The 27,409-nt window shown below is 44.7% G+C and overlaps 2 protein-coding genes and 1 long non-coding RNA gene across 7 annotated transcripts in view; 1 reads left to right on the top strand and 2 right to left on the bottom strand.

The window, feature by feature from the left end:
- Tmigd3 (transmembrane and immunoglobulin domain containing 3) overlaps positions 1-27,409 on the bottom strand; it is a 67,860-nt gene that overhangs the window by 31,274 nt on the left and 9,177 nt on the right. The window contains exon 1 of one of the 3 annotated variants that reach the window (XM_076574768.1): positions 20,233-20,369. The exons of the other annotated variants lie outside the window; for them this stretch is intronic. The gene's annotated coding sequence lies outside the window, so the exon portion shown is untranslated. Of the gene's footprint in view, positions 1-20,232; positions 20,370-27,409 lie in introns of those variants that run through there. 3 annotated transcript variants of the gene reach the window in all.
- Adora3 (adenosine A3 receptor) overlaps positions 1-27,409 on the bottom strand; it is a 50,125-nt gene that overhangs the window by 13,575 nt on the left and 9,141 nt on the right. The window contains exon 1 of one of the 2 annotated variants that reach the window (XM_042279657.2): positions 20,233-20,324. The exons of the other annotated variant lie outside the window; for it this stretch is intronic. The gene's annotated coding sequence lies outside the window, so the exon portion shown is untranslated. Of the gene's footprint in view, positions 1-20,232; positions 20,325-27,409 lie in introns of those variants that run through there. 2 annotated transcript variants of the gene reach the window in all.
- Positions 435-25,673, top strand: LOC102913319 (uncharacterized). Of its 2 annotated transcripts, none has more exons than XR_013052287.1 (4): positions 435-1,509; positions 7,221-7,317; positions 19,057-19,227; positions 24,533-25,673. It is a non-coding gene; the product is annotated as an uncharacterized LOC102913319 (long non-coding RNA). The 2 variants fall into 2 exon arrangements; XR_013052286.1 differs by lacking the exon at positions 24,533-25,673 and adding an exon at positions 19,499-19,774 and having other exon boundaries at positions 436-1,509.

Here is a 27,409-nt window from a genome sequence, read left to right as displayed (position 1 = left end):
CGTGCCTGTCTGCCTGAAGCAGATCATTTAATCCAACTGCAACTTTGAGAGCTGGATTTCCTTCAGCTCTACAAGTAACTGAGGCTGAGCGTTGGAAGCCTGGATTCAACAGAAAGATAGCTTAGAGCCAGCTCTGGACTGTGGAGGGAATCTCAAAAACTGAACCTATTGCTCGACACAGACTCTGACCTGGAAAGAATTTTCCAAGCGTCACCCGGGAAGTTACTGTGGAGGGACACAGACCAGCTTGTGCTGCTTGATGTCACAGGGGTGGCTCAAACCAGGACTGCCACCTGCTGAGAACTGAGCTGCGTTCCCTTGGGCCTTGGCAAGGAAGTACTAATTTCTAAACTCTTCCCTGCCAGGCCACAGCCAGCATATATGATGAGCCAGAGAGAGAGAGAGAGAGAGAGAGAGAGAGAGAGAGAGAGAGAGAGAGAGAGAGATTTGAAATCAGAAGAAGGCGGGTCTCTGTGATCCTATATCCATCTTAAGAAAACGCTGAGGAGAGGGCCCTGCCAGGAGGTAGCCAGCCCTTACACCAGAGGCCACAGACATGCAGTATTGCAGGCATCCGTTGGGTAGGAGCTCCACTTCAGGGTCTCCGCTGTGTATTGAGGACTTGAGCAAGTCAAAGGCGTCAGCAGAAATGCTGAGGTCTCTGAGTAGTGGTTGATGGCTGGGGCCATCCCCCTCCCAGGAGCCAGGGTGATCTCAGCTCATCGCCTTTGCACTGTTGTGGGCGGTGGGGAGACCGGGACTGCAGCCATGACTCATCGGCCACACAGTTTGAGGGTGCCGGTGGTGCGCCTAGCCAGACATACTGCCCTGGCACTCAGTGGCACCAGAGAGACAGGTGCCCTCGCAGGCCACAGAGAGCAGCCCAGCCCGGTCCCAGAAAGGGGAGCTCCCCGGAAAACAGACCGGTTGACGACACTGAGGCCTTCTTCTATTTATCTGCACACTGCAGACTGGGTGACAGGATTCCTGAGTGACTGCTCTGGCTACCTCCCGACTCTGAGACTGAGACCTCGGCCTGAGAAGCTGGGTCTTCTCCACACTGCCCTGCCATGGGCCCGGTGGCGTTTGTGTCCAGCCTGCTGGAGTGAGCGCCACTGGCCTCCCTCCTCAGCCCCTGCCATTGCCGGTCCAGAGACAGCCCTCACCTCACCTCCCACAGCCTGGCAGGCTGGGCCAGAATTGGTCTACCAAGGAAGCAGAGGACACAAGCCAAAAGGAAGTCGCACAAAGATCAGCTTAAAAATAACCCTCTCATGTCAGTCATGAGGAGGAGCTTACAGAGAAGCCAAGCTCCGATACAGCCCACGGTAAGGTCAGAAAGCCCCCCCTCACTCCCCCCACTCCTCCCACCCCGTGGCAAATCAGCAGAGGTGGGGCTTCCAGCCCCCACCTTCTTATCAGCCTGGGCAAGCCACTGCCTGAACCTCTGCTGTCCTCAGAGACTTCCGCCCAGCCAGCATCTGCTTCCTCTCCTATATTTAAAACCAGGTTAGTGAACTTGCAATTCATTTTTTCCGCCAGGGTAGAGTACAGCCTTTCACAGAACACATGGCCCACATCGACACAGAAGTCATAGTCTGTTCTGTTGCTGCCAAGCTTCTCTGCTGGATATGTGGGGCCCAAGCATCCTGAGGTGGTTTCCAGTTCCATTATTTTGTGACGCATGCCAGAACCAGAGCTTGCAGGGAGGGTGGGCGAGCTGCTAGGAGATCGACCCAGATGCTGTCCTACTGGGGACAGGTGTGTGAGAGCTTCGGCTATGGTTTGCATGTGAGCTATCCCTCCACAAGCTGGTGGTCTACTCCCTGCATTCCCAGCTTGGGATGATCATCTCGAAGCTACAGGGCTAGGGGAAGCATCTAGTGTCAGTGTGGCTGGGCCTTTGAAGGTCCCACCTGCTCCAGATGCCACGTGGCCACTGCTTCATGTGAAGAGCCTTGCTGCTGGCACAGCTTCCCGCTGCCACAGTGTCCTGAAACCCTTCTGAACCCAGGAGCCAGACTGTTATTTCCCCCTCTAAGTTCTCCTGGCAGGGATTTCATTGAACCAATGAGGAAAGTGGTAACCACCACATTTGTCCCACACCAGGAGAGGCCAAGGGGCCCTGCAGGACAGCAGAGATGCAGACAGATGTCGTCCTCTGCTGCACAATTCCAAGGGCTCCCGGTGTGGTCTCTTCACAGCTAGGCCCTCAGGACTCCAGGCCATCCCTGGCGCCATTCCCACGCCACTAAATAGAGCTGTTTAGAAGAAGGCCACCATAGCTGTCCAGTTCTACGGTCCAGGTTATTCAGGTTATTGTGGCCCTATCTCAGCCCACAAAACACTTGCTGGAAATTGTCACCAGAACCTTAGAGAAGCTCTCCCTTTGCGGTGGGAAATAACACTGAGTAACCTAAGAGCCCGTATTCCTTGTCTTTGGCCAGCAGGCCTCGGGCATCACTATGAAATGCTCTCTATGGGTAGCTAGCTGTATGCTTCCTGACATTGTGGGGTGACATGCATGGCCTCAGCAGCTGCCACCGGAGTAAAGCAGAAAGGACTCCTGCCAGCGACCTCCTGCTCTCATGGCCACATCATCCCCAGTCTGCCTGCTCCGTCCAGCCGGGATACAGAGGCTGGGCTTTCACGCTGTCTTCTTTTCCCCTAAACATAGAAACCTCCTAACTTGTTAATGTTTTATATTCTGGGAATTTGCCCCGAGTTGAGCATTGCTGAATTTCAGCCCATGAAAACACAGGCTGGAGTCACACTGGGGATTCAAAAGCCCTGCTCAGCCCTTCTGCAGCTGTGGGAGCTGAGGGAGTGACTAACTGTTGTGAGCCCATTTCCATAACTGTCAAAGGAGGCTCCAAGAGATGACTAATAAAAGCCACTTCAAAGGGGTGTGAGCAAAGTCATGGAGATGACAGTCTTTATGAACACCCGGCTCCCTGCCCCCAGGTCATCTGACACTGTCTACTGCTGTGTGGATTCTCTGTTTGATTTGTGTCCTCTTCATGCATCACATTAAATACTTTAGAGTTTCTTATCAAAGTCAGTGTTCTTCTGAGCTGACAAGATGGCTCAGCAGGTACCGGCAGGCACCCACGGTCAAGCCTACAACCGGAGTTTTATCCCCAGAATCCACAGAGTGGAAGGAGAGAACTGACTCCGGCAGGCTGTCCCGTGACCTCCACACGTGTGCTCCGGCACAAGCGTGCCTGCACATACTCAACTACAGATAAATAAGGAACCTTAAGACACGCTCCTCCTACTATTCTCCATAACTACTCCCCTGCAAGAATAGCAAGCATCAGCTGAACGCTTGCCGTGCTATGCAGACTGGCCCTTCGCATGCCTCAATGTATTTCCTGCGACGCAGGTATGACGGTCATTTTATAGACAAGTGGGCTGAGCTAAACAGCGTTCCCCAGAGATGTATATAGACAATGGTAGAGTCAAGCCCCAGAGCCTCCACTTCAAACCTCTTGGCTGGGCCTGTGCTGTAGTTGGATGGGCCATAGGTACCATTGAGAAGCGAATTTTTTGAACGCTGCCCAGAAGTGGATGGCTGGCCCTTACTTTTCTCGAAGCTGTTTTTGTTGTTGTTGTTGTTGTTGTTGTTTTCTTTTGTTTTGTTTTTTGTTTTTTAACCAAACCACACTAAACTGATCATTTGCTGATGACAGCTATGGTTGATTTGGCCCCTGCCGGTCATGTGTCAGACTCTAAGCCAGAGGTTTCTTGCTTTCCTCTCCACTGCCAGTTTGGGCTAAGTAATTCTTTTTTTGTGAGGGTAGATGTCTTCTGTGCACTACCAGGTTGCTGAATGTCACCATCACCAATGGCTTCTACCCAAAAATACCAATAGCAGTCCCTGTTCCCCATCAACATGTCTTCAGATATTGCCAAATATTTCAGGGTGGGGTGCAAAATCACTGCGGTTTGGGAAGTGCTGTTCCGAACACAAAGTCTGAACCTCATAGAGGTTAAGCTGTTTTCCCAAGATCACAAAGGCTGGCAGAGCTGAATCTGAACCAAGGCCTAAATGTTTACTCTGGAACCACGCTTTCAGTTCCTAAATAAAGAAAACTCAAACATGATACTGGAATGTATCTGCCAAAAAAAAAAAAAAAAAATAGTATTATCAACACACCGTGATCCCCCTCCCCCAACACTGTTCAAATTCACAAGTTCTGGCCACTGCTTATCAGAGCATGTTCTAAATATAAGCTATTGAGAGGGAAATCAGCTACGAACTGTGAGTGAGGCCATCCTGCCAGGCCTAGGAATTTAAACTGTCATTCACGACCTTACGTCCCTTGGGTGTGCCACAAGATCTGGCCTGAGCATCCATTGATCCTGCTGGTTTTTTTTTTCTAGGATCACTACGAAGGTCTTGGGAAACAATGACCACTATTAACTTTCACATCTTCAGCCGCCGTTGGAAAAACAAACAAACAAAGCTGGAGCCATCACTCTGACTTCCGCCCCAGCTTCATCTCCTTTAGGCGTCAGGCTGTTTATGGAAACCTGACATGAAATGGACTTGTGGCGGAGAAAGACTCTAGGTGAGGTCCCACCTTAGCCAGTCCTTGTGCCTTGGCGTGCCAGATGCTGGGACGCCAGGGGTGTGCCGCCGCCGCCATGCCCAAGCTAATCAGACCTAATGTGCAAATTACACCACTGCTGGTAACACAGAGAGATGTGTAATTGAAGAGACCACTGGGCGCATAATTATCGAGTTACGGGAGCACCAAGCCATGGCAGAGTGAGGCTACCCCAAGCCTCCATTCCTTGTTGCTTTTTTTGGTTTTCCTCTGCTTCCCCCGGTGGCTTTGTGACTTTTCTTCAGCGGGCCCTGCTACACACAGGTTGTAGTCATGTACGGTACGTTAGCGAGCCAGACCTCCTCCCATTCCACCTTCAAATAGTGAGGGCAAAACTAGCAACAAATGCAAGTAGACTCTCCAGGAGACCACTACATTATTTCAGAGATGGGATTATTGCTGGAACCAGCTCGCTTTCCTGTAGGGAAGAAACAGCAGCCAAGAGCAGGCGCCTAAAGTCTGAAGGCCTCGGCCGCCTTTAGCAACTGTGCGGTCATCAGTCAGGGAGCCACCACCTCAGTGTTCCCAAAGAGTCTCCCTGACTCCTCACCATGAAGAGTTTTGATTATGAAATCAAGTGATGAGACCATAAACAGGTCAGACAGTTGCAAGAGAAATCTTAGTGGCCTTGGCTTTGGCAAGGATTTTCTAAACATCAACTGTTAAGTAAGCAACAACCGTAGAAGCAAAAAGAAATGCCCACAATGAAATCCGTTTTCTTCCCAAAGACACTATAAAGAAAAAGAGCCACATGTCATCATTATCAACTATCACATATTGGATGTGATTGTGTGTGCTATACTTTTATACAGCTGGCTGAAAACACATGAGTTGATGACCTTAGCCAAGACATCACTAGTCTGTAGGAATTCTTTCAGCTCCATTATAATTTTCTCTTAGTTGCTGGATGGATATTGACTCAAGGCCTTGAGCATGCTGAACACATCTCTGCCACTGAGCTGCATTCTTAGATCAACTCCATTTTAATCTTACAGGGTCACCATTGTACCTGCTAGTCTACCCATTAATGATTGTGAAGTCAACCCAGTGGCTCATGACCATGGTGTATTTTCAGTTAAGTGGAGGAAAGTGGGTACGTCAGGCTCCACTGTACATAGTAATGGTGTTACTGTTTGGACTGTATGATTGTTAGTGGGTGTCAGTCTAAAATTCATTCCTTTTATTTTAAACAGTGTACTCAGCACTGTTGGTTGAAAAGATCGTCCTCTGCCCATTCAGTTGCTTTGGTACTATTCTTGAAAATCAGTTAGCTGAATGTGTGGGTCCATTTCTACGTGTGTTCTATGTGCTATTCTATTTGGCTGTCTTCACACCAATACCAGAGCATTCTGATTGCTGCAATTTCTTTTAAATTCTTCATTCCTTGGGGCAGTTTCAACTTCATAGCAAAACTGAATGGATTGTACAGAGAATGCACAGGAACTTCCTGAGCCCTCCACATGGAGTCTCATTATCAGCTTCCTTGCCAGACTAGGACATCTCAACAATGGAATGTTGCTGGGACAGTACCATCACCCAAAATTCGTAAGCATTGTATTAGGGTGCATTCCAGGTGTTTTACATAAGGGTTTGGACAGAAGCATAATTACATGCATCCACCATTTATGTTAGCATACAGAATAATTTTACAGCCTTAAAAAAATTCTCTGTGTCCCACATATTAAACTCCCATATGCCCCCAAATTCCTGGAAACCATTGATCATTTTACTATTTCCACCATCTTGGTATCTCTAGAATGTCATGTAACTGAAGTCAGATAGTCTGTGGCCTTCCAGATTGGCTTTTCACTGAGTCATGTGCATTTAAGTTATCTTCATGTATTTCATTGCTTTGTAGCTGATTTCTTTTTAGTCCTACTGGCAGCTGGTCCTTGTGGGACATTCATCTAGTCACCTACTGAAGATCATTTTGGTTACTCCCAAGCTTTGCCTCCAGGCACAGGTTCATTTGTGGATCCAAGTTTTCAAACACATTTGAGTAAACTCCAAAGAACAGTTTATAATCTTGAGATACATAGATTAATTAATGTAATTAAGTGGATTTCTCTGGAGACAGTACAGAAAGCGGAGGTTGGTGGGAACACATGTAGTTTTGTAACCAGGAAGGAATGGTGGTGGTTCCCGGTGCCCTGTGTTCTCAAAGGCTTTTGGTCAGTGTTTGGGTCAGTGTCTGGGTCCTGATCATCCCACCAGCTGGTCGATGCTGTCTTGCGTTAGTCTGCAACCCTCTGATGACATGAGGTACTTCACTTTCTCACCTGCTGATTCACCATCATTTGTATCTTCTTTGTGAGGTACCTGTTCAGGGCTCTAGTCCACTTTCTATTGGGTTGTTAATTCTCTTCTTAATTAATTTTAAGAGCTCTTTGTATGTTCTAAATAGTAGTTTCAGATATGTTGTGGTGGTTTGAATAAGAATGGCTCTCATAGGCTCATATATTTGAATGTTTAGTGGCCAGAGAGTGACATTATTTTGTAAGGATTAGGAGGTGTAGGTTTCAAAAACCCATGCCAAGCCCAGGATCAATCAATCAATCAATCAATCAATCAATCAATCTCTCTTTCCCTCCCTCTCTCTTTCTCCAGACCAGGATGTAACTCTCAATTACTTCTCCAGCACCATGTCTGCCTGCCTGTTGCCATACTTCCTGCCATGATGACAATGGACTAACCCTCTGAAACTGTAAGCAAGCCCTCAATTAAATGCTTTCTTTTATAAGAGTTGCCTTGGACATGGTGTCTCTTCACAGCCATAGAACAGTGAATATGACATACATCTTTGCAAGGCTTTTCCCTAGTCTAAGATTCTTTTTTTTTTTCATTGCAATTTGCATAGCAGAGGCTTTCATTTTAGTTAAGCCTTGTTTATCAATGATCTCTTCATGGGTCGTGTCTTTGGTGTTGTAGGTAATGAAAACTGTCACGGTCAAACCCATAGGTCATCTAGATTTGCTCATGTTATCTGTCAGGAGTTTTACAGTCTTGCATTTTGCATTTTCACCTATAATTACCTTGAGCTGACTTTTAGGAAGAAAGTAATTTCTATATTTGTTTTCATTTTGCATGGGGATGTCCAGTTTTTTATTATCATTTATTGAAATACACTTAGAAAATATAGGGTCTCAATGCAGCACAGGCTGGCCTCAAACTTGCTATGTAGCTGAGGATTACATTGAGTTTCTGAACCTCCTCTTCCTTCACTTCCCAAGTGCTGGGATGCAGGTGTGCCACTACACTCACTTTATGTTGAGGATTGAATTCCAGGTTGTATGCTCGGCAAACACTACCATCTGAGCCACATCCTCCGCAGCCCTGAAAAGACAATCTTTACTGTACTGTTTTTGTTCCTTTGTCAAAAAGCCACTGACTATATTTATGTGGGTTAACTTCAGGACTGTTTACTTTAGTGATGTAAATGCAGTATTTTACCAACATTTCACATTCTTTTTCATATGTGTAATGTGTATGAGAGAGAGAGAGAGAGAGAGAGAGAGAGAGAGAGAGAGAGAGAGAGAGAGAGAGAGAGAGAGAGAGAGAGGGAGGAGCTAGGGAGGAAGGGAGGGAGGGAGAGGGAGAGGTGGGGGATCTCACTTTGTAGTTCTGGCTTGGGACTTACTATGTAGAGCAGGCTGGCCTTGAAATCATAGATTATATATGTGTATACCTGTCTCTGCCTCCCACGTGCTGGAATTAAAGGTGTGCATTAATGCAGTAGTAAGTCTTGAAGCTGAACATGACAGTCCTGTGACTTTATTCTTTTCCTATTGTGTTGGCCACTATAACATTATAACTATAATGGAGAGATGCCATTCATCTCTCCATGTAAACTTATGATCAGTTTGTTCTCATCTACAAAATAATTGATAGGTTTTCATTTGAGATTGGGTTTAATATTTAGATCAAATTATGATGAATGAAAATCTTGATAGTGTTGAGTTCTTTCTTTTCAGGAACATAGAATATTTTTCCAGATCTTTAATTCTAGGCTTTTGTTTTTGTTTGTTTGGTTTGGTCTGTTTGGTTTGGTTTCCCCTTTCAAATTCTGGGGAAGGAACCCAGGGCTTTCACTTCTTAGGGAAGTGTTCACAACTGAACCTCATCCCCAGCCTCTTTTTCTTTTTTTTTAAATTCCTTTCATTTGTGTATTGTAGTTTTCATATAGATTATTTTTATTGTTGTTGTTTGTTTGCTTTTTGAGACAGGACCTCATCTATGTATCCCTGCCTGACCTGGAACTTGAAACTCTCTGTGTAGACCAGGGTGGCCTCAAACTCAGAGATCTGCCTGCTCCTGCCTCTCAACACTAGGATCAATGGCCTGTACCACAACCCCTCAGGCTCACACAGATCTTGTGCACATGTTGTTAATATATAAATACTCACCATTGAGCATGCTAATATAAATGATAATGTGTTTCTATTTTCAAAATCCCATTACTCAACATTAGCATACAGAAGCAATTTACTTTTGTGATATTGACCTTGTATCCTACATCTTTGCTATAATCATTTATTAATTGCAGATTTTTGTTTGGTTTGGTTTGGCAGGGGTTCTATATATATAAACAGTCATGTAATCTGGAAAGACAACTTTATTTCTTTTTCAATCTTTATTTTTATTCCCCTTTCTTGTCTTCCTACACTAGCTAAGACTTCCAGTACAATGCTGAAAAGGAGAGAGACATCTTGGCCTTGTTCCTGTAATTACCATTAGTGATTCTATTTAGTAGTTTTTACTTGATTCCATTTGTTAGATAATCATCAATAATTCTTTGTCCTGAAGTTTTATAGTAAAACATTTATAGTATACCGGCTACCCTCAATATTATAGCATCCCACATCTAGTGTAACAACCTTCTTAAAATAGTACGTGTACATTTTATCATTTCTGATCTTTGCCTAATTGCCATAACTTCACTTGCTTGTGGTATAAATACATACATTGTTACTATTTTTGCTTCCCACCATAAGCTAGTTTAAATTTTTCAATAATGGAAAAATGTTAATATTTACTATAATATTGACAATGTCAGTGTTTGTATAGATATAGATTTTTCATTATTGTCTCCTGGTTGTAGACATTCCTTTAAGATTTCTTAGATTTTTTTTCTTTTTGTGAGGATTGAATTCAGGCTTAGACATATTAGACACATGCTCAACCAGCAAGCCAACATCTAGCACTGCTTTAACATGCCTTGGTGTGTAGTTATCAATCAATTCCTTCCATTAATACATAATTGAGAAATGTTTTTAATTGCGTGTATCAATGTGTGTGTGTGTGTGTGTACATGAGTGCAGGTGTCTGCAGAGGCTAGAGGAGCTAGAGTTATAGGTGATGATGAGCAGCTCAACATTGATTCCAGAAACCACACTCAGGTCCTCTGTAAGAGTAGCAAGCACTCCTAACCACTGAACCATTTCCCCAGCCTTTTTAAAGTTTACTGTTATTATCATTATTATTATTATTATTATTATTATTATTATTTGGTGTGTGTATGTGTGTGTTTGGGTTTACATGCTTGTAAAGCCATCTTCCAGGTCCAGAAAAGTTATTTTAAAATATCTGAAGAAGTCGTGTGTGTGTGTGTGTGTTCATATGTCAGAGGTCACTGATGTCCTGTTCAATCACTTTCCACCTTATTTTTATTATTATCTGTGTGTGCATGGTGTGTGTTTGGGCTCATGCATCATAACATGCATATGGAGGTCAGAGGTTCGTTCCTAACTTTTTGCTTGATTTCTAGGAATCTAATTCAGGTTGCTAGGTTTGTGCAACAAGTGCCTTTCCCTAATGAGCTTTCTTGCTGGCCCTCCATTCTTATTTTTTCAGACAGGGTTTCTCACTTGAAGTTTAACTAGACCAGCTGGCCAGAAAGCCCCAGGAATTCTCCTTTCTCTGCCTCCCTGGTGCTGGGATTACAGAGGCATGCCACTACACCACTTTTGTACACAAATACTGGGGATCCAAACTCGGGGCCTCATGCTTGCACAAGCAGGCTCTTTATTAACTGAGACATCTCCCCAGCCCATGAAAAAGTCACTTTTGAATGACTTTGTTATCGTTAGATATTGCTATGTTTGGGATGTGTTCCCCACAGTTCATATGCGATGATGCTGAGAAAGGAGAATGTAAGGGATGGTCATGAGGGTGCCCTTGTGCATGGATTAGTGCCAGGATTACAGGGCGGGTACTGATAAAAGGATGAGTTCCATGCTCTTTCTTCTTGCACTCACTTGCTCTTTTCTTTTCCTTTTCCTATCCGGGGACCTTGTAAGCAAGGAGGCCCTCACCAGTTGTTCTCCATGCCTTAGACACCCTAGCTTCTAAAATTATATAAGCAGGAAATCTCTTCAGGTGTGCAAATCATTCCATCTTGGGTGTTCTTTTATAGCCGAATAAAGCAGATTAGACAAATTCAGTGATTGATTTTGTTTGTTTGTTTGCTTGCTTGTTTACTTGCTCTGTTTGTTTGATTGTGATTTTATTGGTAGCAGGGAGGTGGGGTGGGGTGGTATGTAAAGACCAGGTCTTACTTCGTAGTTCAACCTGATATGAAACTTGCTATGTATGATGGTTAGTGTTAATTAACAACTTGACAGAATCTAGAATTACACGAGAGACAGGCCTCTGGGCATGTCTATGCAGGATTATCTTGATTATATTAACTGAGGTAGGTAGGTAGCTCCTGATTCTGTTAATTTGGTTGGGAAGACACACCCCCTTGTGGGTGGCACCATTCCCTGGCTTGAAACCTGGACAGTATACCTAGAGAAAGGGCACTGAACATGTTCACTGCTCTCTGACCCTGTCGATCTCTGGCTGCCTTGGCTTCCCTGCCAAGATGAACTGTACTCTTCCTTAAGTTGTTTTCGTTAAGAGTATTATGTCACAGCAGCAGGAAGAGAAACTAAGAAGCTATGTAACCCAGGCTGTATCCACTTTGAGGCAATCCTTCTGCCTCAGTGCCCCAAACACTAAGATTACATGTGTATCTCAACACACCCAGCTTGTTTTTTTACTGCCTTCCCTGTCTCTTCTTTTTTTTTTTTTTTTTTTTGGTTTCTCGAGACAGAGTTTCTCTGTGTAGCTTTGCGCCTTTCCTGGAACTCGCTTTGGAGACCAGGCTGGCCTTGAACTCACAGAGATCCACCTGGCTCTGCCTCCTGAGTGCTGGGATTTAAAGGCGTGCGCCACCACCGCCCGGCTCCCTGTCTCTTCTTTACATGCTCGATCTTTGCCTTCTTCAGCACATAGGATACATTATAACCCACCACTTAGAAAACTGTCACCAGGAATGCCGGCACACACTTGCAATCCCAACACTTCAGAGGACATAGCAGGTGAGTTCCAGGTTAGTCTAGATTGTAGGAGACATTGTCTAAACCAAAAGCAAGACCACAAAAATTTTATTTACTAATCCTCTCAAAAGTGTTCCATCTGGTCTCTGTGTTGATGGTCATTGTTAGTCCTATTCCTGTCTCTTTCCTTGCCAGCTAAGTTTTGTACTGGCTCTCAGATCTGGAGGACTTTGTCTTGTTAATGTTAGATCTTTTGGTATTGTCATAAATACACTTGGGCGTTGTTCTAGAGCACAGCTAAATTACTTGCGATTAATTCCTTCCTTCCCAGGCTTGCAGAGTTAGGGGAGATCTCAGCCACCTTTTCTCTAGGCAGTACTCTGTCCCATGGCTTAAGGTCGTATCTTTCACTCTCACCCCAAACCCCACTAACTATGAAGTTCTCTGCTCTGTTCTTTCTGGGAAATTCTCTCCCAAGCCTCGGGTACTTTCCTCACACCTGTGAGCTGACAAGCACTGAGCAGAAGACTTCAGAGAGATCTTCTGATCCCCAGGGCTGTCCCTCGGGACGGCACTGTCATTTCCGGTGCTTTGTTTGACTCTCAGTCTCCCTCAGCTCCCAGGTCTGTGTCCTCAACCACGCTACCTGGCTTTCTCTTCCCTGCCCTGCAGTGGGAAACTCTCCCCAAGAGTAAGCTGGCTAAGTGGAGGACTCACTTCCTCTATTTTTCTCTTCCTTAGGAAGCACCTTCCAACAAAGCCTGATAAAATTAGCCTTGGACTCAGTAGCTTCTATAAAGATTAGACTTGAGTTCAAATGGCTTAAATAATTAAGATCCTGTACTCAAGACCAGGAGAAATCAAGTCCAGCCCTTACAAATGCACAGATCAGTTTTACTAGGAGTAGATACCATCAGCAGAGAAGCAAGTTTCAGATGCCAATCAGCTTGATGGACAGCAGTGCCCAGGCAGGGAGGAGCTCAGAGGGCCATCTGGCTTGGCACAGGAAAGAGAGAAGGATCAGGCCGGCATTCCTCACAGACCTCTGGACACAACTAGCATGAATTATATTCTAGACACAAGAAAGGAATGTTGAGACTTTGAGTCTTCTTCTAGGATCTCATGGCACTTAGTAGCTGAGTGAATGTTACTTCTAAGACATATACAAGTGGCATTCATAGCTGGCAAGGCAGGGAAGAATGGGCATTATGACCTGTAAGATGCAACTATTTATACTACTCTTTGCTCACCTGTTAACGGATGCTTTATTAAAAAGCCATTCCCATTTATGTTTGAAAGGATCATCTAGGGAGCACACTGGAAAATGTTACGAAATTTGGAGCAGAACAGACCTGAATTCAAATCCCACCTCTGACACAAATGAGTGGGATTCTTAGCATCTCTGAGTCTCCGTTTCATCCTCTGTAGAATAATGTAGCGTTTTGTTGTGGAGAATGTGTTGTAGGAGTCTTGGCCCATAATATTCACTCAGGAAACATAGCTATCATCTCTATTCCAGCAGCTACTTGCAGAAGAAGTGGGGACCAAGATGGCACCTCTTCACTTATCAGATGAAGCCCTGCAGTGTCCTACAATGAGTCCATCTGAGCCTAGAAGAAAGCCCGGTCTTGCTTATGCTCCAGAAAAACCACAGTTGTCAGGATATTGTAAGGATGGCTGCCATCAGGCCAGCCGACAACCCTCTCGGGTCTACCTTTCCCTGAAGATGCCGTCTTTCCCATAACAGTGGCCTCTGTCCCAGCCCTGGAAAGGAGGGTGAAGGCTGCTTTGGCTCCCCGTTCAAGGCTGAGCATTGCCTGGTAGTGTGTACTAAGGGCCTCCAGAGCTCTCAGCCAGGTTCAAGGGTGAAGGTGGTTGAGCTTGATAGCAGACCAGGCATAAGAGCTACTGGGATCTGCTGGCACGGGACCAAGTCAAGAGGCTTGTCAGGAAGGCAGCCAAGTGTCCCAACAGCTGATGCATGACCCCTGCCCTGACAGCCTTCTGTGGCCGTGGGCGGCCCTCTTCACCCATAATCGTCAGCAGAAGAGAGCTCAACCTACCTTCCAGAATGACACTTGACCTCAGAGTGGAGCCAAACTTGTTAAGACAGGAATTCTCCACGGGGCCCTCTGACCACCCTCCCCATCCCACCAAGAGAATTACAATTCCTGATTAACTTTATAAATGGGCTAAAATTTTACTTCTGTGAATACTATACACAGATCTCCCGACCCCGAGGCTTTACATTGAAGTGTGGGTCCTTAAAGTTGACTGTGTTAAATATCTACCTCCTGCCTGACATCGACACACAGATTCAAGCCTTTCCCCTCTTTGCTGCCTTTCAGCTCCTCAGTTCTTCCTCCTCCTCTTCATAGCCTGCTTTTTCTCTCTCCTTATCAACCTGACCCAGTTCTCATTCTTTCTATCTAGAAATGGACCCCATGGTCCTCTTCCTTTGCCTAAGGTACCACTGACTCCACAGCTATCTGTATCCCCTAATAGAGGTGCAAAGTTGTAAATAAGTCATAATCTAATTCCAAAGTAACTCCTTCCATGAGGCCCTGGTTTCTATTCCCAGCATTGCCAGAAAGAAGAAAAAAAAAGGTATATACCATAAAAAAAAATATTCCTTCCACTACATCCCATCCACTTCCATACCTCTTAGCTAATGGTAGTTGGAAGTTTGTTGTGTGTCTGTCTAGGTTTTGTTTATACTTACACACCATTTATAGGTTAGCCTATTGGTTAATAGTAGACACTTAGGGGCCAGGACACCAGAGATTGAATTCTGATCTTGCTATTTACTAATTAAGGAATCTTACAGAAGTGGTAACCTTTCTATGCATTCATTTATTCATATAAGATTGATATAATAGTAATATCTACTTCATAGAGTTCTTTTTTATAAATCACATTTTAAAAAGTGTGTGTGTGTGTGTGTATGTGTGTGTGTGTGTGTGTGTGTGTGTGTGTGTGTGTGTGAATGTATATACCACCTGTGGAGGTTAGGGGAAAACTTGAGGAATCCATTCTCACTTTCTACAATGTGAAACCCTGGACTAAAACTCAGATCATCAGGCTAGGGGGCAAGTACCTTTATCCGAAGAACTGTTGTTGGCACCCACAGAGTTCTTTGGAGGACCAATAAGTTAGAATAATGCTTAGTATAGGATAAATACTCTTTAGGTGTAATTATTATGTATTTTATTGCTATTTATGCATTTTTATCTTTGCTATACAAGTGGGACCATAGCATGCATATTGTTCTACAAGCTAATGTCATATAATACCATCTCATACATAACTTTGAATACCATTACCATCTCACTCATTGTAATGGCAGCATGGCATTCAATTGTCTTTGTGTAAGAGTTGGATTCATTTTAAGTGCAGAGTATAAAATAGCATCAGGTTGGGGGGTGCTGAAGAGATGGCTCACTGGTTAAGAGCACTTGCTACTCTTCAAAGGACCCAGGTTCAACTCCCATCTCCCACTAATGGCTCACAAGCATCTGTAACTCTAGTTCCAGGGGATCTGATGACCTTAAATGACCTCTGCCACAACTGCAAGTGATCCACATACATACATGCAAGCAAAACACTCATATGCATAAAATAAAAACAAATAAATCTAAAACAATCTTTTAGAAGATAGCATGTGAGATAAATAACACCATATCACAAACTATGGCCAGAGAGGGTGATATTGGGGTCCTGGCTATCTGTTTTCTCAATTCCGAGTTCCTGAAGGATAGGGCTGGTCTCCTCCTATACCCCAAGAGCTGCCAACTGCACCCTGCCACACACAGAGACCTGATGAGCTGTCAAATATTCTTATTGATCAGTTTTCATGTGTTCCTTCCCAAACATGGTTTCCTCACAGGCCCTTGAAAAGGAAGTCTTCTCCTCCTTGCCCCTTCCCATGACCTGGAGTAGGAAAAACTGATCCCTTGGGGACGAGCTATGTTTAACCTGCCGAGAAAGCCTCTGGGAGCACAGCAATGATGTGAACACAAAACTAAGAGGCGGAGCTGAGCATGGTGGTGAGTGCTGGTAATCCCAGCTCCTGGAGACAAGAGCATTGGGAGTTCAAGGGTAGTGTCAGCTACATAGCAAGTTCCAGGCCAGCCTGAGAACCCAAAGAAATCCCCGACCCCTGCACCACAAAAAAAGAGGATACAGGGATAGTTCAGTCTGTAAAGCGTTAGCCTTACAAGTCATGAAGACCTGTGTTCAATACCCAGAACCTATGTTTAGGGGAAAAACAAAACGAAAGAAAGAAAATTAAAGGTTAGGTGTGTGCACGTGCTTGTAATCCTGGTACTGAGGAGGCAGAGATAAGCAGATCCCTGCAGTTTTCTGCGCATCCAACCTAGCTTACTTGGTGAGGCAAATTCCAGGCCGGTGAGAGACCCGATCTTAATAGGAAAGAAAAACAATGGCACCTGAGGCTGACTTCTGAGCCCCATGCATACTTGCACACATATGCATGCAGACATGCAGGCACATGCACACACACACACACACACACACACACACACCCATGCACACGCACACTGTTTCTAGATGAATGAATGAATAAATACATAAATATGTGTACTCATGGGTCCACGTATGGTTGTGTGTATGTTCTCAATGACATGATTATCCCTTACTCTACCCTGTTTATTCTCCCATTATTTCCTACTTATGCCTGGAAATCAGAACACAAAGGTGATAAACAGTTAAGAGCTATATTCAGAAGTATACTCATGGCCAGCCTGAACTCAAGAGGCATGAAATTTAGGGAATATCCATTCACTGGAAATCAGTCCAGCATTTGGCTGTAAGTAACAGATTTGGGAGCCTGGTTCAATGATCTATCAACGTCATGACTTTAATTCTTCTGTGCCTCAGTTTCTCCATTTTAAGGTGATGAAGATAATAACACAGAGTCACATTGAAGATTATATGAAGTCAATTCATTAAAAACATTTAACAAGCCGGGCGATGGTGGCGCACGCCTTTAATCCCAGCACTCGGGAGGCAGAGCCAGGCGGATCGCTGTGAGTTCGAGGCCAGCCTGGGCTACCAAGTGATTCCCAGGAAAGGCGCAAAACTATGCAGAGAAACCCTGTCTCGAAAAACCAAAAAAAAAAAAAAAACATTTAACAATACTTGGCAGAGTCAGAATCAAATAAATGTCCACTTTATTACCACTGTAGCTAAATGCATCTATCAACCCTCACCTGCAAACCTATTTCCTTTAGTACCAACTTTCTTAAGATTTACTGTTAGCCGGGCGGTTGTGGCGCATGCCTTTAATCCCAGCACTCGGGAGGCAGAGGCAGGCGGATCTCTGTGAGTTCGAGGCCAGCCTGGGCTACCAAGTGAGTTCCAGGAAAGGCACAAAGCTACACAGAGAAACCCTGTCTCGAAAAACCAAAAAAAAAATTTACTGTTTAAAGAGAATTTAAGAGAAATCATGCACACACACACACAGAGGGGAAGGGGAGAAAGAAGAGAGAGAGAGAGAGAGAGAGAGAGAGAGAAAGAGAGAGAGAGAGAGAGAGAGAGAGAGAGAGAGAGAGAGAGAGAGAAATATTACTCCGAGGCTTAGTGGGGAGAAAATTTATCACTTTAGAAATTGTTCCCAACGAAAGGGTCAGGGTCATTTCAAGAACCGTCTGATTAAATCTGTAAGCAGTAGGCACAGAAATCCCTCTGGACTTTACAAATCAGATGGGCATCTAATCAAGTCATTCCTGTAGGGGGAGCTTACAAATTTAAACTAACATAGCGAAAGGACCCAAGCAGTCCAGGAATTCAGTCACCTAAAATGGTTGTTGGGGGGCAGGGTAAATGTTTAAAAGAGGGATACAGTGCTTAGTGGCTTCTTGATCTACTGAACATCTTTATTCTCTTATTGCTCTGGCACTCAGCCATGTGCAAACAGGGCTGACACTCCCACGCAGGAGCAGCACCTCTCCTGCTTCCTAGAGCTTACAGTGTGAGCGACCCGAAATATGTGTGTCCTGTGAGGTGTGTCTCCAACCGAGGGAGAATCAAAAGGGAGGCCAAAAGGTGCTGGCCAGCCCATGCACATCCAGCTGCCCGCTCCAGCCTCTGGCCATACAACAGCTTCATTGTACGAGGACAGAAAACTTCACGGAGGCTTGCCTGCAAGCATATTTGAACTTGGACCTCCAGTGCAAGGGCTGGCAGCCAGCTCCCATGCCCAGACACCCCCTCTCCTTCCCTCTCCTCTCCATCTTTGCAAGAGCATTTCGTTCCATTTAAGTCCAGGAGACCTGGCAAAAACAACACTCCCAACGCCACTTCCATTTATGGCAATGGGATCCTCTTCGACAGGGAGACGGGGATTGTCAGCTCCGGAGTCCCTCAGACTCTGCGCTTGCGTGCGCGTCTGTCTCCTGTGTTCACAGGGCCAAGAGCTAGACCCTAAGGTAGGGGTTGTTTTTAAAGCTTTATCTGTTTATTTGTTTATTTTTAGGAGGATGACTTCAGGTCATCAAAGGAACAGAGTTCCGGATTACTGACTGACACTAGAGTGATCTTAGGCAGCCACAGGACCAAAGCAGCACTTTGAGAAGGACCCATGAGATAAGCCACACCCCTGCCCTCCCTGCTTACTCAGTGTTGGCTTTATTAATGTTTGCTATTCAGCGGGTGCGCTAAGTCCCGAGCTCAGGAAAAGGAGAACACTTTTACCCTGCGTAGTTGACAGTGGCTGCTTAACCTCTTAGTCTCTGGATGCACATCATCTCTCATACCTCTCAGCCTGTCATTCTTTTGATGTCACTGGGGCTCGAATTCTTAAAGTGAAGTCATGTCTCAATTCTACCCCCTGTGGTTAGATTTTGCCAACTTGACACACATCTCAACATTTCTAGGGAGAAAAAATTGCAATTGAGGAATTGCCTCCATCAGATTGGCCTATGGGCATGTCTAGGAGGCATTTTCTTGATTCATGATTGAACTGGGAGGGCTCAGCTCATTGTGGGTGGTGCCACCCCTGGACAGGTGGCCCTGGTTGTAAAAGAAAGCAAGCTGGGCAGGCCATGGGGAGCACTGAAAACACAGCACTCCTCCACAGCCTCTGCTTCCATTTCTGCCTCCAGGTTCTTGCCCGGCATTCCTGGCATGACTTCCCAAAGAGGTGGATTGTGACCTGGGAGTTTCAAGATGAAATAAACCCTTTTCTCTCTGAGTTGTTTTTGATCAGTGTTGCATCACATCAGTAGAAAGCCAACAAGGACAACCCCTTTTCAAACATCCACAAGGCCATCTCTGTAAGTATTAGGCTAAGCTCTCAACAGTTATCTTATCCCACAAGCCAGGCACAGTCCCTTCACTTCCCTTCTGTGCTGGTTTGAATGAGAATGTCCCACATAGGCTTATATATTTGAATGCTTGGTCCCTGGGGTGCGGGGGGGCAGCGGCGGGGGGGGGGGGTTGAGGAGGTGTGGCCTTGCTGGGGGAAGTTTGTTACTGCAGGTTACAGAATTTAAACACTCACCATTTCCAGCTTGGTCTCTCTTTTTCTCCGTTTCATGCTTACAGCTCAGCTTCCTGTTCATGCTGCCATGCCTGCTGCCCCGCCTCTCCACTGTGGTGGCCCTTACCCCTCTAGGACTGTATGTCCAAACACATTTTCTAAACAGCCTTGGTCACAGTGTTTTAGTACAGCAACAGAAAAGGAACTAATACACCTGCCATACCTTCTCTTGTCCTCCAGTCTCAGACCATCTCCTTCCAAATTTTATTACATTGATTTCTTTGTGTTTATGCATGTGTATTTGTGTGTGTGTGTGTGTGTGTGTGTGTGTGTGTGTGTGTGTGTGTATACATAAGGAGGCGAGAGGCCAACCTGTGGAAGTTCAGTCTCTCTGTCCTCCAGGATTGAGCTCAAATCCTTGGGCTTGGGATTAAGTACCTTTACCTAGTGAGCAATCTAGCCAGCTCCTATTTTACCATAACTCACCCCCATCTATCATTCTCGCCTCTGCCCCTCACCCATCTCTCTAACAAGCCCAGGATGGGTAGACTTGAATTCACGATGCTCCACCTTGGCCTTCAAGCGCTGGGATTACAGATATACAACACAACAGTGGCTCTATTCCTGCCTGGTAGAGTTACATGAATTCTTTCAAACCTAGGATCAGGCATCACCTCCCCATTTTAAAATTATTTATCTCCAACCTCAGAATAGTAGCTTTCCCTCACTCCAAACATTCACTTCTGGTTCAAGACTGCTCACATGGCTGTAAGGCATCTTTGTTTACAGTCTTTCTTACCTGAGTTCTGAGCTGTTTGTACTCGGGGACCATACTTTCCTCACAAATGTCTCCTAGCGCGTTAACCGAACACTGAGCTCTCCACAGGTGCTTGACGAAGAGCAGTTAAGCCCCTGAAAGTGAGCCGACACCCGAGCATCCTCCAGTGATGCAGGCAGGCATGTCAGCAGCAATTGTGACACACGTGCCTGATCACACAGCAGGTTTTTAAGGAGGAAACTTCTCTCTGGAGGAAATCAAAGCCAAAGAGGCCCGAAGTCCAAGAAGCATTGTGAACACTTTCACACTGTCAGAGGACCCCAAGCCTTTTGTGGAGAATTACTTTGAAGAATCAGAAGGAAGGCAGTCTAAACTCAGTGTCCAAAATAGCATTTCCAAGAAAATCAGTTTTATTTTACCATGACTAAGGAAGACATATCTGGTCTGGAATTCATAAATGTTAAGTAAAAAAAATAAAACAATATAATAAGGGATATGAGACACACGGGGTCCATGATAACCAGTGTGAAAATAGAAGTAATCTTTATGATTTATTCAAGGGAATTTCTCCAACCACATACCCTTACTACTATAATAGTCCTATCATTTTCTTTAAACAAATATTAAAGCATTCTTATTCTAAAAAAAAAAACTACTTCAGACAACTTCTTTGTTTATGTGGCACTTCTACAATTTTTAAAAAGAATGAATAGAGCCAAAAATTGAGCATACCAGGCTGATACTGGCAATTAAAAATTCACTTCCTGGGCTAGGAATGTAGTTTAGTTGGTAGAGTGCTTGCCAAGCATGTATAAAGCTCTGGGTTTGATCTGCAGTGCCTCGTGCACTGAACATAGCAATACAGCCTATAATTGCAATACTTAAGAGGTAGAAGGAGAAAGAACAAAAGTTCAAGGTCACCCTTGGCTAAAGAGGACATTCAAGGTCATCATGAGATATATAACTCTTTTCTCTTTCTTCCTTTATATAAAAAAGAGCACTTCCTGCCTTGAAATATATCCTAGAACTCTTGTCTAGAGTTCGTAAGACCTGAGGTCAATACTCAGCTGAAAAACAAATCACACACACACACACACACACACACACACACACACACACACACACAGCCTACCATGTACACAGGTGATATCAACTTCACTGAAAAACAGAATCATTCTTGGTCTCATTGGTGGAAGGGGGATGGTGGCCTGTGAAAGTCATCAGGTGTGCCTGTGTGTGTCTTTGGAAGCTTTGGTGTTACCACCTCCTTGGCATACAGCCCTCATTAGCCTGTGACTAATAGAGCCAAGTAGGGCGTGAGATTTCCTGTTAAGCATATCTGTCTCTCCTCCTGGCTGCTGAGTCAGCCTGCTCCCCTCATCTCTGGACTAGACACTTGCCACCACTCACCATACCCTACATGTATTGTTTTTCGTCTCGGATTTCCCAAGAACCAAGCCCATTGGGTCTGCTTTGGGTTTAAAGCCATTTCATCCACATAACAACCACGTTATCTACAGTCTCAACTAAAATTGCATAAAGCATGTCTCAGCTATCTAAATGTACTGGAATCAAAAGGTCTCCAGGGCCCCTGGCATTCCTCCAGGAAAAGGCTACTACACCAGAGAAGAATTGGACTGTTGCCCAGTGGCCTTTGGAGGGCCTTGAACTGTATATAGGTTTTTTTTCTGAATAGAAGTTCTGTGTGGTGGCCTGGCAAGAGGGGACTTTTCCAAGCCTATTCTGTAGAAATCAGCTAACACTGCTCTTATGTAGCAAGTGTTCATACATTCTGAGTCCCAGGGGGCCTGGTCCCCAGAGCACCACAGGGCCTCTCCCATTTGTCCTTCCTCTTGCCCATAGCAGCAACATCCACTCTTAGTGGCAGGCCTCTTCCTGGGTGACTCCAACTTCTTTTAGTTCTGTTAAGTTTAACAGAAGTTATCCATTGTATTTATACACTGGAAAAAAATAGAAAATCTAGCTTGTGTCTTTGAAGAACTACTGGAAATGAGCGCATATTTATTATCCACATAACATGGAGTGGACCAACAAAAAGAGAGGATCTTTGCTAAGACTAAGACTTCTAGGAAAAATGGCATGTAACCTAATTCCTAAAGAAAGAGCTAGGGGGAGTTTGAGGCTAAGAAAGCCATGGGAAGTGTTCTCAGTGGAGAGAACAATGGAAGCAAAGGCCCAGAGATGCATAGAGAACTAGCCATGATAAGACTCTCCGGAGTGATTGGGCATTGGTGAAGGAGCTAGAAAGCAAGGGTCGGAATGAGAAAGGGAAGGGGTGTGGCAGGGCAGAGTAACTCTACAGAAGAGAGACTTGGAGAAAGAACTTGAATCACCTGGAAGACGGTGGGGATTCATTTGGTAGTGAGTGGAGACTATTGGGGAGTTGTCATTTGGTAACATATGGAGTCATTCGGCTACAGCTTTCTAATAAAATTGTTTTTTAGTAGTTTGTTACTAAGAAAATTAATATTCATTTAACTTCAAAAGCTAAAAACAAAACCACATGAAAGTGGTAGCCCTGAATAGCCAAAATCGACCTCAAAGGGCAAAAAGAAACTTTCAAATGTCACTGCAAAGCTGTAGTCATCTGAGCAGTGGAGCATCAGGACAGATGTACAGACCAATAGGAAGAATGGTGAGGCCAGAGCATCAGGACAGATGTACAGACAATGGGAAGGATGGTGAGGCCAGAGCATCAGGACAGATGTACAGACAATGGGAAGGATGGAGAGACCAGAAGCAAGCCATCACAAACACAGCCAGTTTGTTTTCAGCAAGTGTACCAAAGACATTGAAAGACAAAGAGGGGGGGGGGGGATTTTCCACAGCACTGGAACTGAGTGTTCTCAGCAAAAGTTAACTTGAGTGGATTAAAGGCTGATGTGGAAGAGCTGAAACTTAAAATCTCTCAGATGAAAAGAGGGAGAGCATCAGGCATTCAGTTTGGCAGTGATTCTTTTTTAATATGACACAAAAGGCATAGGCAACAAGAGGGAAAATAGATAAATGGCACACTTCAAATTTAAACATTCGTGTGCAAAAGGGCACTAGAAGCTGAGTAAGAAGAGGCAACCCACGGACTAGGAGAATACCTGCAGATCATATATTTAATTAAGGGCCAATATCCCCAATTCAAAAAGAACACCAACAACTCAACAACAATGGATTTGATTTAAAAATGGGCAGAGAACTGAAATAGACATTTCTCCCAAAGAAAATTCACACTTTGGGCTGGGATTAGTGTCTCAGTGGGTAAAAGCACATACTGTGCAAGCTTATGAGTTCAATCCACAGAACCAGGATGCTGGAAGTAGACAACTGATTCTTCAATAGATGCTCAATTCCATTAACCTCAAGGAAATGCAAAGCAGACCTGCTAAGATAAATCTCACTATATAAACCAAATAAATAAAATAGGGGCCAGCAAGATGGCATTTGCCACCAAGCCTGGTATGATGGGATGAGAGAACCTGCACTGTCCTCTGACCCTCACACAGGCACTGTGGTGCACATGCTCCCACTCCCATCACATACACAACAAATAAATAACTGTAACTCAAGCAAATGCAATTTTAAAAAGCAATATATGCTGGCAATATGTGGAAGGTAATGACTAATCTCCATTGTCAACTCAACTGGATTTAGAATCCCCTAAGAGATGGGTGAGGTGCACCTCTGGCCATGTCTGGGAAGGTATTTCCTGAGAGAATTGACTGAGGGAGGAAGACCCATGCTAAAGGCAAATGAAACCATCTCATGGGCAGGTCCCCAGATAAAATAAAGAGACGACCAAGTGGATGCTAATGTGCCCTATCTTTGCTCCCTGAGACTTGAGTTGGCAAATATCTCCTCCTGTTTCTGTTAGGTATCTGGTGTTTGAGAAACCAAGAAAGTAGCTAAGACACAGAGAAAGTAGACGCTGTGTGCATGGTTGGTGAGGATGCATGACTGTAGCTGCTTTAGACACCAGGAACCTCTGGAGTCACTTCAAAGTGTAAACAGTAGAATTGCTGTAGGATCCAACAGTTCTACTCCTGGGAATCAACCTAGAGTAACTGAAAGCAAGGATTCAAACAGATTCATAGTACAGGCTGGAGAGATGGCTCATAAGCTAAGGGCTATTCTTCCAAAGGACCTGGGTTCTACCCCCAACATCCATGTTCACAATCATCTATAATTCCAGTTTCAGGGCATCCTAGTCCTCTTCTGATGTGGTGAATAGATACATTCAGGCAAAACACTCATACACATAAAATAAAATAAATTTAAAAAATGGTTAAAGTTCATATTCATGTTACAGTGGCCAGAGAGAGAAGCATCTTATGGAAGAACAAGTGAATACAATGTAACATACACATACAATTGAAGATTACTCAACCTTCAAAAGGAAAGGTGAGTATTAACACATGAAATGTACAGACAAATGTTTCTCCAGGACACTATGTTAGGCTCCAAAAGGATACATACTATACAATTCTGTTTTTGCAAACACCTGCAGTGGTCAACAGTCAAACTCCTTGGGATAAAAAGCAGGATGGTGGTTTCAAGGAAACAAAGGAGGAGAAGAGGATTGTTGCCTGATGGATACAAAGTTGCAGTTGGGGAAGATGAACAAAACCCAATGATAAAAGTGATAATGATTCCACAGCAGTGAATAGGCACTTAATATCACTGCATTGCATATTTTAAAAAGACTGATGGTCAGTTTTGTGTTATTCATGTTTAATCATTTTTAAAGCCAGGAACTTCAGAATTAGGTGAAACATCCTACTCTTTTGGGGCTCTGCTGACAAGCACAACATTAATTCCGATGCAGCAAATGCTATGCATTGGGTGGTGGTGGGGTCTCCCCAGCTATAGAAAGGAGGGCCAACAGTGAAATGCACAGAAGCTAACACTAGCTCCCTGGGGCCATACCCCTATGGCCTAGGGTAATGATGGGCCATGACCAAATACACAGAGAAACAAAACCAGTGATCAAGTGAGACATCTGAACCATATCAAATACAATTCAGAACAGCTTAATTAAAACTTAGGAGCTGGTGAGATGGCTCAGTGGTTAAGTGAACATGCTATTTAATCCTAAAGGCTGGAGGTAGGCAGGCATCCTGCATGCACCGAGGGGCGCTGGGACAAGAGAGTCACTATGACTTACTGGCTTCCAGCCTAGGAGAGAAAACACAAGCCCCAAGTTCCAGGAGAGAACCCTGCCTCAAGTAAACAGGTAGAAGTGAAAGGAGGTATCTAACACTCTCTTCTAGCCTCTATGCATATGCACAGGTGTGCACATATACACACATGTGCTCATACACACAGAAATAATTAATAATAAATCTTTTAAAAATCAATTAAATTAAATAAAAAGTCATCATTGAAAATGTGATTGTAGTTTTTCTCATTTGTTTGTCTGGCTGTCTGTTTGTCTCACTCTATAACCCTGGCTGACCTGATGCTGTGTAGACCAGCCTGATCTAGAACTTGTGGCAATCCCCCTGCCTCTAACTCCTCAGTGCTGAGACTATTGGCATGTAGAACCATCTTCAGAAGGTGGTTTGCAATTGTTAGCATCATGATAACTATTTCTCAGAACACTTTCCCTTGTGTGCTTTGGGCTCTTGTAATCATAAGCAACATCTTCAGGAGCCTTGGAGGTGGAGATGAAACAGCAGCCATGGTGCTTTGATGCAGAAAAGGTTGGTGACGAAGCGCCAAGCCACGGATGCTGACACTTACTTGCTAGTTCCATTCCTTTGCGTATATAGGCCATAGCCTATAGCTGCCCCACCTCCTCCCAGACTTCCCCCAGACTTTCCTGATATCAGAGCCAGGCAAGCACTTAGCTCCTGTGGACACCGCCTCAGCATAGCAGGAGACGATGACATACGGACAGAGGCGCTGTCCAGTTTTGTGGGGTCCAGCTGGTGGTCCTGTTCGCCTTCCCCACCTGACATCCCTCTCCTCTTCTGGGCTGCTCCCCCTGTAGACCTCACACCCCGGCACTAGACACAAAGACAACACACCTCAAAATCCTGTAAGATCAAATTTCAAGAGGTTTTGCTTCTTCGACCCAACCCTGATAGGGAAATTTACATCTGTCAGGGATCCAGAGGTGCAGAACTTTGAGGAGAACCGAGCTCTATCAACGGGGTTTGGGGTTGGGTTAATTTCTTCTCTGGCTGCCCGAGATTCAAACGCACTTGTAGTCCTGTCTCCAGTGGCAAAGGGGACACTAACATTGCACAGCATGCAGTGACAAAAGAGTGACACTTCTGATCAAATGTCTGGAGACCAGGAAAGGGCAGCTTCCTCTAAAGAGACAGACAGCAATCGTGTGTAAGCCAGATGGTCGCTGTAGCAACTGTGCACCGCTATGATTGTGTAGCATAAAAACAGCCATGGACAATATGTATATGAACAGACGTGGCTATGTTCCAATACAACTTTATTTTCAAAAATGGGAAGCAAGCCAGATCTGGCCCAGGAGGCCCAGCTTGCAGACTTCTACCATAGAAGGTAAAGCTGTGAAGGAGGAATCACTCGCTGGTGTCGGGTATTTTAGTGAGAATATGAACTATAATGGGATTGATTAATCGCTTCTGAGAGTGCTGGAGAACTTGAGGCAGGAAAGTGATGAGCTCAAGGTCCATCCATATAAGGAATCTGAGCTCCCCTGGGAGTGAGAACCCCAAGAGAATCCTGACAGATACAGTGAAGAGAGAAATGAAGTCAGCAGATGATTTGCAGGCTGGATGGGAAGGAGTAATGCATTCATAGAGGAGGCAACCCATGGCATGCCAAGTAGGAGACATCTGAGTGCAGATGCTTGGCAGGCAGGAAGATAGAAGCCTTCAGTTCTGGGAGAGTTGTCAGTTTAGAAACCACTTGCATGTATGCGATGGTCATTATCAAGAATGGAAGAGAGACCCAGGGAAAAGAAAGAGAAGAGTGGTAGGTAAAAGCCAGATCCTAGAGAGCCGAGATAGGCAGCTGAGAAAGTGCCCACAAAAGAGCCCAAGACTGAAAGGCCCCAGTAGAGATGATGTCACCAAAGCCAAACAAATAGCAACTAAAGAAGCTGTGTGACTGCCATAAAACTGGACATGGTTTGAGCCTGGTGGTTCACACCTGTAACCCAAGCACTGAGGTGGTGGAGGCAGAAAGATTCTGAGTTCAAGAC

This window comes from Peromyscus maniculatus, chromosome 6, assembly GCF_049852395.1.
Source record: "Peromyscus maniculatus bairdii isolate BWxNUB_F1_BW_parent chromosome 6, HU_Pman_BW_mat_3.1, whole genome shotgun sequence".
Lineage (NCBI taxonomy): Eukaryota > Metazoa > Chordata > Mammalia > Rodentia > Cricetidae > Peromyscus > Peromyscus maniculatus.
Note: the sequence above shows the minus strand (reverse complement) of the source record. Positions and strands in the feature narration are given on the sequence as shown.